Genomic DNA, 16,261 nt, shown 5'->3' with positions numbered 1-16,261 from the left:
ATGTCTACATTCAAGTCCATATGCTTTACCTTGCTTTTTAAAACCGTCAAACTCCTTTTGTTTCTTTTTAGCTATTGGTCTCTTATCGACTCTTGCTAGCATGGTATTGTCACAAACAAGGAACATTTTTTCATTTACATGTCGCATTAGGTCACCATCAGTGATAACAACACCACAGTATTTACAATTGACCGTGAAAAGCCCACTTTTTTTTTGGCTTAACTTAATGTTTGCCGTCCTCCTTTCGAGCTCTTCCATTTCATAAATGATTTTTTCTGCTACTGCTATATCCCTTGCAATATTAAGTTTGGAAACTTCTTCTACTGCAAGTGTCATTAGATACTGCCGCTGGATGTTTTTCATTTCAGTTTCAAACTCCTTTGTAGTACCAACAATTACTTCTCGTCCTTCTCTTTTACGTACTCTTCCTAAAAATTTCATAACACATCTTTCATTTACTAATTCCATAAACTCCATATTTGTTGGGTTCTGTTGTTATTCATGGTTTTTATGTTTTTTTTTGTTTTTTTTTATTCAAAATTGTGTCTGTTTTTGTTCAAATAAGTTTTTTTAATAGTCACTTGGTTGTTTACCTACTTCTAAATAATATTAAAATTTGAGGTGAGGAGGATTATGACAAATATAACATATTTCAAATATACAACAATTCTTTTAAACGTTTGGTTTTGTTTATATTTGTTTTTGTTTTTTTTTAATTAGATATTCCCTTTAATCGAAAAATTGTTCCTTTGTATGTGCTATTTCAAATCAGACACCATCAAATATATCGAGAATATTTAAAAAAAAGACAGAGCGTTTGAAGTAAAAATAAATGTATACCACGCATTTGCAAGCTGCTTATTTCATCTGCACTAAATCTATAACGGATCATCACATTGCATTGTGGAACATCGAGCCCCTCACATCCTACTGATGTTGAAACAATGCATAAATGGTCACCACTTCTAAACTTTTCCAAGACGTCTATCTGTTCGTCCGGAGGACGACCTGCAGTTAAAGAGCAAGTGCATAAAACAGTTACTGACTATATATTGCTTTAATAATAAAATCAAAGTAAATCTGTTTCTTCTTCATTTTCTATAACAATTCTTAAACAAACTTACAATTTGGCATTTGTTTTTTTTAATATTTATTGTTAAAAACCGTTTTCTACTCGATGGACTAAAAAAAAGTCTAACAAACAATTGTTTTACTATTATACGTAGGACTAATGTTTCTCATATATATATTTGAATACCAGACAGTTCATGTATTGTATATTAGACATGGTCAGCGTCCCGATGAGTATATGGTTATGTGATGTAATGACGACATGAACAGAATATTTTTTGAAAAAGAAGTTAACATATTTATCAGTAAAGTGAATGAAAAAACAAAATGTTTAAAACAATTGATATGATCAAGTGCATTAAACATGTAGAATATAGTAAACGTTTTCTTCCGTTTGGATATTTTACTAAAACATAAAGATGGCTTCAATCTATACTCCGCAACAGGTTCAAAATGAAACCCTGCTGTGCTGTGTTAGTATTAACAGTTCATTATAATGTTAGATACATTTAATGTCACTTCTATCCAAATACAATTTATTGACCTCGGTTATCTTCTACCCTGTCCATAAACTGTTGTATGGACCGTAGCGCTTCGAATTATTTGCTTAACACTAATTAATCACGGTAGCTAAAGAGAAGTAATAGGCATTTTTGTCAAATCCCAACCAAAGATTAGGTTCCGGTGATCAATTTACAACTTACGATTTGTTTATATGCTAAACAGTTTAAAGAGTGTTGGTGAACACCATCAACAGAAATTATTGGATATTATCATCGTCTTTTGAATGATATGCGGCAGACAACAACAGAAATTATTGGATATTATCATCGTCTTTTGAATGATATGCGGCAGACAAATCTATACTGTCTCATGTTTTTACCTTACAATTCATAGTATTTAGTTCTAATTTCGGTAGTGTTTGTAACTAATCTGTGAAGAACCGGATATGGAAAATTGCTACTTTTTTCGAATTTAAAGAATGTAAAACATAGAAGAAAAATACTAATGTCTATCCCAAAAGAAAATATCCAGGTTTAATTATAAGAAATAATCTTATTTACTATATACTTAGTTTTCATACATGTAAAATGTATGTGTTATACGAACAACGGCAATCGTGCTGTATCAGCCATCTGTGGTGATATCGATATCAGTCAAGTTTGCAAAGGCTTCATCACACCCTTAACCTGTATGACGTCACATCATCGACATCAGTCACCGTTGCAAAGGCTTTCTCAAACCCTTAATCTGTATGACGTCACGTCACACGAAAAAAAACATCTACTTGAGATATATAATAAATTGTATATGATATGCCTCATTCAATATTACACACCATATCAACTCTCAACAAATTTAATTCCTCGAGCAGAGCTCTTGGGATTATATTGGTGTCTCGGTTTAGTAAGGATGTGCTATTGACAAAATTCAAATATAATATAATCTATAGATACAATGTGAATCATATTCACTCGCTTAAGAAAACAGGTTTTAATTGCAACCTATTATATCATTAACGGTTAAGTTGTTTTGGCTCCTTTCTAACATTTCTATAAAACAATAGAATCGTCTTGATGATATAAAAGATAAGTACCTCCTTCCTCTATAGATTTGTGTGACCCAGTGAGGTAAGTACTGCGCAGATAGTCAGGAAGCCTCTCTGATAGGGATCGTGCTGTAGCTCTGGTTTTTACAAATATGATAAACCTGGATTCCTCTTTGAGTTCTTTGTATTCACTTTCGATCCTTTCAACAACAGCAAGTATATCAGGATTACCTTCTATGTTCCTACCAATTTCTCGTATGTCAGCAACAACGTCTTTTTGGAAATAAGTAAGATAAACGGATTTAAAGAATGGTTAAATGTATTGAACAAAATAACACATTTTTAAATTCGTTAAAAAATACTTAACACATATAACAACTTATTATAAGCAAGGAATTATAGTTAACCTGAATCTTTATCGTCCCATCATGTTTATAAATAGTTACTGGTGTAAATAATGATACAATCATATACAAAGGTATTTTATAAATAAGATGAAAATTAGGAACATCGTATTACTTCCCTATTAATTTTCAATTTTTAAGGATTGAAGGAAGTTCACCGTGTATTTGATATGCAGCCTTTCGTACGGAACAGACCTTCGTAAGTCAAAAGGGCATATATATATCATGTATATATATACATTTAAGCAAATGTTAGTAATGAAAAATATCTGTTTGAAACTTTTTTATTTGCGGCTGATTGATTTAGTTTTGTTATACGTTTGAGTGTCATTGTATTTGTTTATACCTCATCAACATTAACTACTTTTGGATCCCTTATGTTCAATGTTATCACTGGTCTGCAACGCTGAAGAGAAATGCATTTTCGGAATGATGATTTAAAGCATTATATTGAAAATAATATCTTGTAATTTACTGGTGTTTCAAGTCGTATTCGTATATTTTTTCAAGTTTTGGTGTATTCATTGTTGAATTGACTACTCTTAAATATGGAGTTGTGGTATAATTGCTAAGTCACATCTTACCACAAAATATTAAAGAACAAGAGTTTGAAAGAGTACAGGTCACTATACCGCCTGCAACGATGAGCAACACGCATATCGTATGGTGAGGTATTCACTTTAAAAAAGATTAATAAATAAACATGAAGTTAGAACAGTGTTGCGAACATACCAAAACAGCATGTCAATTGACTAATTTATACATAAAGTAAAGATGGATTTTTGTCTCGAGTCATCAATTACCTTGAAGTTTGAGTACAATGTCCCTTTCTTCATCTGTGTTAGCGACTTTAGTTGAAAAGGATTCATCTGCATACCCTTGTATAATCACATTCCGGACTTGGTCAATTTCAAGCAATGAATTGATTTCTAGACACTCTGTATACAGCTTAAAGTAACCATTATTGAATATAGAAAAAAACTAAGACTTTCATGTTGTGTGCTTTTTACTTTAATTTATTATTTACTTTCACCATAGTTTTTCCAATCATCTTAAATGATTGTTATATTTGAGATATGCAAGAATAGTTAGTTCAGTGCAGACAGTATGTGTTTCTTGCATAAGGGTCAATTCTAAACTCGACATCAGATATAGGGAGGTTGCAAACTGTTTGGGTTTTTTTTTCGTCAAAACTCCAGGCCTCTTTTTCTATATATATATATATATATATATATAATGTGACTGATAACAACATTTGTTGTTACCGTATATGGTCAACAAGACGGTTACACTAGTGGAGCAACTGTTAGCATCTGCTTTTATTACTCAATATATCATAATAAAAACATAATACGCAAACATCTATGATATATATATAGGGGGAGGGTTGAGATCTAACAAAACATGTTTAACCCCACTGCATTGTTGCGCCTGTCCCAAGTCAGGAGCTTCTAGCCTTTGTTAGTCTTGTATGATTTTTAATTTTAGTTCATTTACATGTTTTGGAGTTTAGTATGGCCTCCATTATCACTGAACAAGTACACTTTTTTGTTGTCGGGTGCAGGATTTTCTCGCTGTGTTGAAGACCCATGGTGGCCTTCGGTTGTTTCTTTGCTCTGTGGTCGGGTAATTGTCTCTTTGACACATTCCCCATTTCCATTCTCAATTTTATCATATATTATACAATTTATATATAGCATATTTATTGTACCCATACAATACCTCTAAGTGTCTTAGACATGCGTGAAGAAGTCGTGGTACTTTTGGATCTTTATGTAATACATGCTCCACTTTTTCTTTAGTTTCTGCAATCCACTGTATGTACCGGACGTCCTTTCTCTGTTGTGGTGGATTGCCTAATACTTCGAACAGGTCCATACTGTCGTGCAGATTTTCAGTCAAAAAGTTGGAAACTAGAAAACCGAATTATGAAATATACAGCACAGTAGACACAGATATAATACGTCCAAAAGGCACACGTTCATTAAGATTATGCTTATACTAGTCATAACGACTCGGTGATCAAATTCTGTTTAACAATTAGAAATTCGCCTCAATCGGTATTTGTAGCTCGCAGAAAACTTCATCATGTCTGTTCTTTCCAAATATTTTCAGAAGTAGCTTTCTGCACAAACATTATTGTTTCGATGTACGTTGTTGGTTTTCATATATTTCAGCTGACAAAGTTTGCATCTTGCGAGCAAAGCTAACACAAGGGTATCCCAGTACTCTGATAAGTCCGGAAATTTATGAAAGAAGCCCCTACATATAATTTGGATTAAACAACAAAGAAAGTATTACAAAATGCTATTGTTTGATAAAGATTCGGGAATGCTTTATATTATTTTCCTATGTATGATTTGTATTGTGTTAATGTCAAAGCATTAGTCATTACATGCATAGCTCTCTTCACTCACACTTTAACTTGATACTAGCCGATATGTAACTATTACATATCTATTTTGCAAACTTTACTTTGCTTAATTATCGTATTTAACCATTCAGAACGGCACTCTTAAAAGAACAGTGCAACAAACTAACAAACATACATCTTTATAACGTCAACATTGTACATTTGTAGAAATAACCATCAAAACATGTTGAATTTAAAAGCATTAATTTATGTATTACTCTCGCTGGGAAAATTAGGTGACGCTGACGTATGGTCCTGCGCAAAACAGTAAAATAACAAAATTACTGAACTCCAAGAGATATTCAAAACGGAAAGTCCTTTATAAAATGTGAAAATCAAAAGCTCAATCACATCTAACGAATATAAATAACAATAATATTTCAGACTTGGTACAGTCATTTCCTTATGTAGAAAATGGTGGATTAAACCTGGTTTTATAGCTAGCTTGTCCGACAGTCGCATTGAATTTCAAACCGGAGCGTTTTCAATATGAGGTCGCTATATGTAACATATTATCAATAAATGGGGAATGTGTCCATGGGATACAGATGATGTCCCCGCTTGCATATAAGGTTATAAAGGGACATAACTCAAGAACTGTAAAAGTGACACTACCAAAATTTGTTCTTGACCTGAGTTTTGTGGTAATAAGCATCGTTTATAAGTTTCACAACATTTACATGATTTAGTTGAGGCAAACTTAAGTTAAAGAACGGAAACGAAAAATTCAGCAATTTTTCCATTTATAAAGGGGCATAACTCTAGAACGGTAAAAGTGACACCACCAAAATTTGATCTTGATCTGTGTTCTGTGGTAATTAGCATAGTGCAGAAGTTTCATAACATTTGGTTGAGGCAAACTAAAGGTAGAGAACAAAAACAAATATCTCAGCAATTTTTCCATTTGTAAAGGGGCATATCTCTAGAACGGTGTAAGTGATGCCACCAAAATTCAAAGCTAATCTGTGTTTTGTGGTAATAAACATTGTTGATAAGTTTCATAATATTTGGTTGAGGCAAACTAAAGTTAGAGAACGGTCACTAATTTTGGAACGTACGTACGTACAGACGGACAAGGGTAAAACTTAATGCCTACGCTACGGCGGGGGCATAATAATAAGAAAACTGAACACAACCCCAACCCCGCCACCCGAATTCCGCAACTAAAGCATATAAAAAATACTTTGTTAACACACAAAAAAACTTAATCAAAAGATGCCGTTAAACTATGTCACTGCACGGAACTTAATACCATTCAAACGGTTAAACATATAAACCATTATTTTCCTAAGAAATGAAATGACAAAATATTACGTTTCCTTACCTATCCGAGAGTTCAGTTTATGCTCAACATATCCCATTGCATCGAAAAGAATATCTTGTAAAGGATCGTTTTTTCTGGTAGTTGATGATATAGGAACTGAATAAAACAAATATTTAATCTTGTATGCTTTCACTTTTTTAACAGTGTAATTGTGTATACATACCAGAGATCAAATATGAACATTAGATGGCGAGAGAAAAACGTACACTTTAACTGTTATAATTTAGTCTGGACACTAACTGTTTTGGAAATTCATCATATTTCAATAACGTTACCTATCTAAATCGAAAAAGATCACATAAATTGTTCAAACACGCTTCTTTGAAACAATGTGAATACTTTGATAGGAACAATAGAAAAATATATGTTATACGTACATTCATACCGGAAATAATCAAACAGTACACATATCTTTAAACCGTATAAGTCTTGATTTTCTTAATTGTTTGATATTTTTTTCATTCGATTATCTATTTTTCAAATTTTTCTATGTCACCAACGTACGTCTTCTATGTGTTAATGCTGTTCTCTAGTACAAAATTAAGTGTTAAACATTGTTACAGTCCTTTTTTGGTATTCTGTTCAATTCCGAATGTCTTTTTCCAGATCATTTATATATTAAGGAAATGCTTAAACCCATTGTCGGGAGCTTTTTGTTAAAAATATGCTTATAACAGATTTAGTCATTGTAAAATCAATATAATTATGGCATGATATTTGTCCATGAACATGTTTGTATTTTTGACTGCAGATGACATAACCAACCTTTTTCTGGAATTGACGTATATTGAAGCAATTCTTCTTTATTTCGTTTGACTACAGACAATTCTGATACATCTAAATTTGCCATAACTTTCCTTAAATGATCCTTTGCTGATGCTACATCTTTAGCCTTGTTTGTACCTGGCGATGCGGTAAGTCCAAGTATCTTTAAAAATCATATTATATATCTATTGAAATAACAAAGTTAGCGTGTTTTATAACCTATATAACTTTTCCTTTGATATAAAGTGTACTTTGTTATAAACAAATCAAATATCTTAAGGTAATTATTCGATGATTTTAATAGAAATTAAAAAATCCAAACACAAGAAAGTTTAGATAAATGTTATTTAAAGTGTTTCAAAAGTTTACAAATAAATTTAAAAATCAAATTCATTGTAATACAGAATCCTAACATGTAACAAAATCACATCTTTCCTGGACATTCTGTATCAGTGTTATCTTTTTTACTTAAGGTCAATTGCAAGTTACAGTATATTGGTCATGCTACAATTTTGCATACAGCTGCGGTATGTTAAGCATAATCATAGTTCAAAACATAGTGCTTGTAAATCAAACACAGATAAGGAAATTATTTTATTAACTATGGTTCCAAATTCCCCTGGCAGATTTAACTTTAGATGAAAATAGCTATTCTCTTGAGGTCCATTTTTAAATATAACTCATAACGTTTCAGCGTTACGCAATTACGGTCATTTAAATGTTAGGTTTGAGCATTCCAAATAAAGGTTAATCCAGGAAAGCGCTTCGGACTACAAAGTATTTTGCATTGAACTAAATTAAAAAAAATCCATGTGTCCCTTTTTTCTCAAATATTATTGAATACTTTTTTTCAAAATAATAATAAAAAGTATAACACAAATACTGAACTCTAGGTTAATTCAAAAAAGGGAAACCATAAAGACTGACAAAACCAAATGATACATGTTTATTAACCAACGCAACGAATGAAAAAAAAATTGACATATTCCTAACTTGTAATCATGGTAATAGGCATCATCCTAGGAAAATGGTGGGTTAAACCTGGTTTTATAGCTAGCTTAACCATACACTTGCATACCAGTTGTTTATAGGTCCTTTATATTACCAATGTTAAGTGAGAAACCCAAACATAGTTACATGATATGTTAATGTGACAATAATTGGGATCCAGCAACCAAAACTGTGTAAACATTTTAAACTACTACAAATTGATTTTACAAACACCAAAACGAAAACGTTTTTGTAGTTCGTAGTAAATTTGAAAAAGACATATATAAGAAATATTGTGTAGGCTATAGTACCACGGCTGTCATTCGGTTTATCGAGGAAAATTATCGTGAAAGAATACCTAACGGTGGTCAAGCATTGCGATCTGTATTTAATGTAATTAATTGTAATTCTACTTCAAAATCTGTGAAATATTTGCTGTATTTTCACAACACGGAACAAATCCGAAAAACAAATTATGTCTGTCAAAATGATTCAACTTTCTCAATAACATGAATAATGCTATCCGATAAGAAAAAGAAAATACGAAGTACTTTATGAGAAAACACAAAAGGCGCAACACAATTCCATGGGATTCATTAAAAATACACACGTTTTGTACCTATAATGGTCACATCCCAATATATAATGATATATTGGAAACTGAATCGTTGATGTGCCAGATAGTACAGTAAAAAAAGTTTTTTTTCCCTTGAAGCTGTTCATTTTGTTTTTGAAAACATTGAATTTTGTTGATTTTTCATCAAAATTGATCTTGAAAGATCGGGCACGTATTATCTTGATCGTAAAAGACAAGGCGTGACCAGACGGACGCAGGACGTTTTCACTTTTTTACCTGTAACACTAAAGAACATTTGGGCTTCAAACACTATGGACATTTGCGCTTTAAACTTTGATACACCTGAACAAAATTAACAAGATATTTGCGCTTTTCATCTATAATAGTTTACCTGTAATCTTTAGAAAATTTACCAAAGTCATGGAAAGATGTTCACATATCCTTTGAAAGGTCTTCCGAACATACGACAAAATCAGAAAAAAATTATTCAGGTAAACCAAACATATCATAAACAAGAGGCTGTCAGGTGACAACAAACCGGATTTTCCTGCAGAGGTTGAACCCTGAACAGTTGAGCAAGTAAGGACACAACATTTAAGCTTAAAACAGCTCTGAATTTGGATTGTGATCGAATATTTGACACAGCATAGGTTTGTGACCCAAAATGAATGTGGTCAAAGAACTGAAAAATTTGAAATAGGACATATACTTATTATGGTCCAATATCCAAAATCTAAGTTCATTTTTAGAATTAGCATATCAAACAAACCCAAGAATTTAATTTTTGATGAAATACTCATTTCTGTTCAAAGGGAAACAACTCAAATTCATATAACCAAAATTCATATAATAACAACAATCAGTGCTGACTAAATTCTCTAAAATTAGATATGATGTAACCACTAAAACATAGTTAGAATCAGCATATCAAAGAACCCCAAGAATTCAATTTTTGATGAAATTAAACAAAAGTTTAATTTAGGACCCTTTAGACCTCAATGTGGTATTATCTAATTAATAATGAAAATAAATACAGGTTTAGATTCAGCATTTCAAAGAACCTTTTATATATATTCAATTTATGTTTAAATCAAACACAGTTTAATTTGGACCCCGATTTGGACCAACTTGAAAACTGGGCCCAACATCAGAAATCTAAATATATGTTTATTAATAGACAATATAAGCCTAGTTTTAAAAGGAGTTCACTTTTTCAAAAACAAATATATATAGTATTCAGATTATTAGTTTTTACAGAATAACAAACAAACCTACCACACAATTCTTCAAACAATTTACCAAAGAAAAGAGAAAAAAAAATCTAAATTGTATTTATCATTCATACAATGTCTTTTAAAAATCTATAAAACTTATCTGTAATTATCTTCAAAATGTCTAATAATGAACAGTAAATGTCTTACTATATTTATAAAGTCCTCTATAGCTTATAATATTCAACACTTAGGAAACAGAAAATTTTCAAATAAATCTGTCACTCGAATTATAACTGTGTGATAAGACATTTACCATATGCTTTGTAATTTGATAACAGGTGAAAATTATTTAAAAACACTTAGTGTAATCATACTTTATATATATAACTTACTATTTTTGTTCAAAGAGAAATAACTTAATCACATTATAGATACAACTTTTAGATATTAAAAAGGGCGATAACTCAACAAGGAAAAAAGCTAAAATCGTGAACATTGAACTTGACCTTCATTTAGTCACAGGAAACAACATATCTAAATTTGTAAAAAATTTGTCCAAGCGTTTTCATGTTATTGAACGGACACTGTTTGGCAGCCGCCCAAATCCGCCCGTCCGCCGTACATCCCCAAATCAATAACCGATTTTTCCTTCGAAAATCCGGTTTAAAATATAGTATACGTTTCCGGGTAAACGAAAGAAGAAAATAAACTTTTATGGATGAAACATTTCAATTGTGACCGAATTCTTCAATAAAGTTAACTTTCTTATAAGTGGGTTGAAATTGAAAATTATATTCCTCTTGTGGTTAATTTGTTGAATGAAGAGTCCGAGGAACTGTACCATCATAGTTTATTTAAGCTTGTTTCAATTTGTGAAGACTGAAATTTTATTTTTTAAACCCCCTGCTGTATATCTGTTGACTTTTAGAAAGACTCATAGTTGTTATGAGGAATTTACCCTCATTCACCCACCTGGAGTGTTGTCGTTTTCATCTGACACAAGCATGATGGGGAAGTCTGTATATAAATATATGAATGGTTTGTGGTTTTTGTATACATTAAATATTTTTGATGTTATGTTGAAAAAGCGTAAATGTCTATTAAAAACGCAAATCATCAGTGTATTATCAAAAAGCGCAAACGTCCCGCGCTGGACCAGGCTTCATAATCAGAAAACTATATTTCTTTTACAGATTGATATACTTGCAACTAGCTGAAGGGGGTAACTATTTTGGTAAGAATGAACATCAATGCTTTCATTTTTTTTTTTTTGCATTTTTATTTAATTCAACACTTTTCCTTAATAAGCTATCTAAATAAGTAGATTTCCAAGATGAGAGGAACTCCAGGAGCGTAAATTTTTGAAAAGTAAAAGTATATATGTATCTATAATGCTTAATGCGTCCGCCCTGGGAATATGTTTTTTTTTTTGTGTAAGGGTTGTAGCTTCAGTTATATGGAGGGTCGTTTGTGCGTACATCGTATGACAATATTGGCTAATCTGTTGTTCATTTCGTGGCTGCGCTGATATAAACTAAAAAGGTACTAAGATAACATTATTTTTACTTGATTGTTTGATCAGTCTGTTCACAATAACGTCAGTGTGCCTAACTTAGTGGGGAAATCACCAATCAACGTACCTCGCGATCGATTGTGCATGATGCCCAGCTTGAACTGTAATTTAGCCGACTAGGCTCTATTCTACATCTTGATTTGTATAAGAAATCAAAACTTATGAGGGACAGATAAAAAGACAGATATTGCTATAAAGCACCTAGTCGGTGTGCTATAATCAGTTCAAATGATATTCAACGGTTATAGCCCTATTGATCAACAAAAGAGAACCGGCATGAGTCCTGCAAATCCAATATTTGCTAAACAAATTAAACATATAAATTATCATATAATGAAATAATGATTTGAACGTTTTTCGTAGCATCAGTTCTTTTACGATCCTTTTCACAATCTTCAAAAAGCGGTACGCGATCTTTCACGATCCAAACATTTTTTTTTTTTTTTTAAATATTTCATTTTATGCAAAAATTCTAATTATGCTAACGCAAAATAACTTTAAGAACCATTTGAATCATTAAAATGGAATGACACGTGTAAGAGAAAAGTAATTAGGTCATTCGAATTATGAAGAAAATCTTGTTTGTTTACATATTTAATGTCATTGAAATGTCGAGGCGCAATCTGCCTTTTGCAGTTTTTAAAAACCGTTTACTTTTACACCTTGATTTTCGCAGATACTGATCATAATGTTGAACCATTCTGACAGACAGTTTTGTTTTTTTGTAAATTTTTCCGCATAATTCATTAAATTAAATAAGTAGTCGACCTTGCATATGTCTTTCCTTCACGATCCTATACCAGAGCTTTCACGATCCAATCGTAATACTTGACCACCGTTAGGTATTCTTTCACGATCTTTTTTCTCGATATACCGAATGACACCCATGAGTACATACAGTACATAGTATACACCTTCTCGATAAAGTACTAATTAAGTAAAATAGATAGAAAATTGAAACAAAATGAAAATAACATTGTAAAACCTTTTGAGTCCGACTCGAACCAAAATACACTACGAAACAAAGTGTTCACAAAAAAAAAAAAACAAATTTCACATCTAATGAGTAACCATTGCAACAAACTATGCCGAAATGTGTTTTTTTAGTAAAGTGTCTCGATTTTCCTTGTTTTTCGTCATGTATATATTAGATTGGAAAATTATGAACACACCCATGCAATAACTTTATATTTAGTAAGAATATATCAATGGTTATAACATGTATAGTAAAGCTTTTCTTAAACATGTTAAATTATTGTGTCGTTTCTTGCTTGCGCACGATGTTTCCTCAATTCAAATAATGACAGAAAACTGCATAATCTTAGCAGTATCCTTGATTTCATAAAATTAGTGCATTTTATGACGTAATTGTGATGTCATAACATCAAAAGTATTATGTAATTTATTTTCATTTCTTGAGTTTATGCATTTCTAAACATTATGTGCAAATTTGATATGTTTCTCAATAACTTAATTTCTTTTGCCAAAACCGGACCTAAATGCCCTTTTTCAACTACATATCAAATTCAAAACGTTTCTATTCTACTTTATGTGCGTTTCATTCCATTCTTATTTGGAAAAATTTATTCATTATCATTAATCTTATTTAGGAAAATGAATAGATACATGGATTACTTTGCAGTCTTTTATTTAGTTTTCTATATTGTTTGTCTCTTGTTCCTTTTCAGGTTTTTGCCATGGTACTGTTAGTTCGTATTCAACTTATGAGTTTAAATAGCCGGTTGATATCTTTCACCTCTATTTGAAAACTTAACTACAACCTAACGCCCTAACTGAAAATGGGCACATCTTTTTTCATATATGTTAGAAACACAATACTGCAGCATTCAAATTACTATTATAATAACTAGCAATGAATTACAATTGGACATGTACCACAAAAGTTATACCTGTGGAAGTCGATGCAAATTTTCTTTATATTTTGCTATCCTATAAAACGACATTAATTCGTTGTACACACTTTTGTCGTGAGTATGATGGCATTCGTCAAGAATAATCAGTGTAAACTTGTCTATAGACACCTTAACTGCTGCAGTCTCTATCAGATGGTTAGATAGAGATTTTGGAGTCATGAATATTAAGCTGGCTTTTTCAATTTCCTTTTCAAAATCATCACTGTCATCCTCATCAGCTCTCCATATTTTGATTTTGCCCTGAAACAAATTATTGTAAAGCTATAGATAAAAAGGTTATCTTTATAAAGCTAGACATTCACTAGACTCTTTCGATCATGTAAATTACGGCATGTAATAAACGGGAACACAACTTACACAGGTCAGATCAAAATATCGTATCAGTCAAAAACAGAGGGAACACAAATTTCAATATTTCAACTCAAAATATTTTTATTCTGGGGTAGTGAAGCCGTGACAACACCTTCACCTTCATTGTATTGTTTGCTTATTGCTTGCTAACTCTCCTATATCATCCACAAGTTCAGAACTTCATTTCCAGTCATTTCTAATTATATCTCAGTCACTGTGTTGTTTTCCCTTTAAAAGAGCTTAGAAAGTATCTTTAATAATTTTCATTTGCCTGAACTTCATTGCATTTTGAGTTTGACATACGGTAAAAATCCAAATCCGTGTCCTTTCCATAGATCTGTTTTATATTTTATAGTACGCCATAGATGTTAAACATCCATGTCTGTTCTTTTCTAAAATTTAGTTCGATTTCAACAATGTATGCAGTATATTATTTTTACGTAAGAATTATCAAACCATTCTCGGAGAAATATTTTTGTTGTCAAAGAAATCAATACGACTTTTATATTCGAATTAAATCGACATCAGTTAAAGCAAACGAAAAACATGAATGTGTGTTGACATTTGTACATAGAGGCCAGGGTGGAGGCAGATAAGGGAACCTTTGAAATAGAGGACAGGAAGTCGATGTTAAGGACAATCAACTCTTTTTACAAAAACACTTACGATAGGAATTGATAGTAAGGTATACTGAAATGTGTAAAACTTTAGAGGATATTTACTCTAAAAGGTTTTTGTGAAATGCGCCACAGAACCATTTCCAAGCGAAAAGGGGGAAAGAACAGGGAGAAGAAGTGTACCACAAAATAAGGAAATGCTGGAAAAGTCTAAGCTTTTTTTTTTTTTCGTTCATTGAATTATGAGTTGGTGTTGATATGATGAGTCAAACGGGCCATTTTATATTATATATGTATGTCGAGTCAAGTCATATTACTAAATATATAGGTCACAGATTTGAAACAATCAGTGTCATGAAGTCACGGGACTTAAGTCAAGAAAAAGATCCAGATTGTCTGGCTGGACAATTAGTCAGAGTGTAATGACATCCCGCAATACATATTTGAGAAAGAACCCAGACTGATGCCTGGCATAGATGTAATTATTAATTATATGTTAATCGTTCGATGTCTTTCCAAATATTATTGCTTCATTGAATTGCCCTAAATCTTACACCTTAATGTAATTCAATTTATCTTTATCTTGGTACTTTCTTTATATAGAAATAAGACGTTAGCACGTATATGTCATATTCGACAATGAACATCATCCATACAATATAGTTAGAAATGAAAAGACACACGACATATGAAAAACAATTCAAAGGAAAAAGAAGGTGACTATGTGTACAAAATTAGACGAAAAATAAGTATGATAGATGGCAACCAGCAACGTCAACGTAATAATAGTCTGCTGCCTTGCGAATGTCTGCTTGTTTTGTTCACACATTGGTGTCAATATAATTGAATTTTCAGCGACTGTCATACAAGTGAGTGGTTTAGCTAGTTATAAAAACAGGTTTAATCTACCCTTTTCTGCATATGGAAATGCTTGTACTAAGCAAGAAATATGACAGTTGTTTTCCATTCGTTTGATGTGTTTTAGCTTATGATCATGAATATTTTGCCATTTGATTAGGAAATTTGCATTCTTAATTTTCTTTGGAGTTCTGTTTTTTTTTTTTTTGTTATTTACTTTTTACTAGCAGCTACTTCAAAGCCAATAACAATTGATATATAAATCATGTTTCTCAAACTAAAATATTCATCATAAGATGTATGCTAAATTAATTTGGCGTTCCTGATAATAAGCTTCGAGTCTTTCATGAGTTTAAATACAAGGATGTGTGTACGATAAGTTTTTGTATTAAACAAGCAATTTGTAGCATTTCATTAAAAACATATCAAATTATTTAATTACATAATTGTCTTTATTTCTAGATATGATAAAATTGAGAATGGAAATTGGGAATGTGTCAACCAGACAACAACCCGACCAAAGAGTAAATGTATTTTTTAGATTGTTCGTAATCATTCAGAAGTCATCTAAGAAAAATGACCATTTTGATCGTGAAAACATCATTCGAAATTTATGATTTC

At 31.6% G+C, this 16,261-nt stretch overlaps 1 protein-coding gene and 1 long non-coding RNA gene across 6 annotated transcripts in view; both read right to left on the bottom strand.

Annotated features, from left to right (window-relative positions):
• LOC127709947 (antiviral innate immune response receptor RIG-I-like) overlaps positions 1-16,261 on the bottom strand; it is a 186,690-nt gene that overhangs the window by 36,741 nt on the left and 133,688 nt on the right. The window lies entirely within an intron of this gene.
• Positions 210-2,869, bottom strand: LOC127709952 (uncharacterized). Its single transcript, XR_007985873.1, has 3 exons — positions 2,669-2,869; positions 841-1,008; positions 210-428 (listed from the first exon to the last, which is right to left on the bottom strand). It is a non-coding gene; the product is annotated as an uncharacterized LOC127709952 (long non-coding RNA).

Source organism: Mytilus californianus, unplaced genomic scaffold (assembly GCF_021869535.1).
Source record: "Mytilus californianus isolate M0D057914Y unplaced genomic scaffold, xbMytCali1.0.p SCAF_7, whole genome shotgun sequence".
In the NCBI taxonomy this organism is placed as follows: Eukaryota; Metazoa; Mollusca; class Bivalvia; order Mytilida; family Mytilidae; genus Mytilus; species Mytilus californianus.
This window is presented reverse-complemented; position numbering and strand designations above follow the sequence as displayed.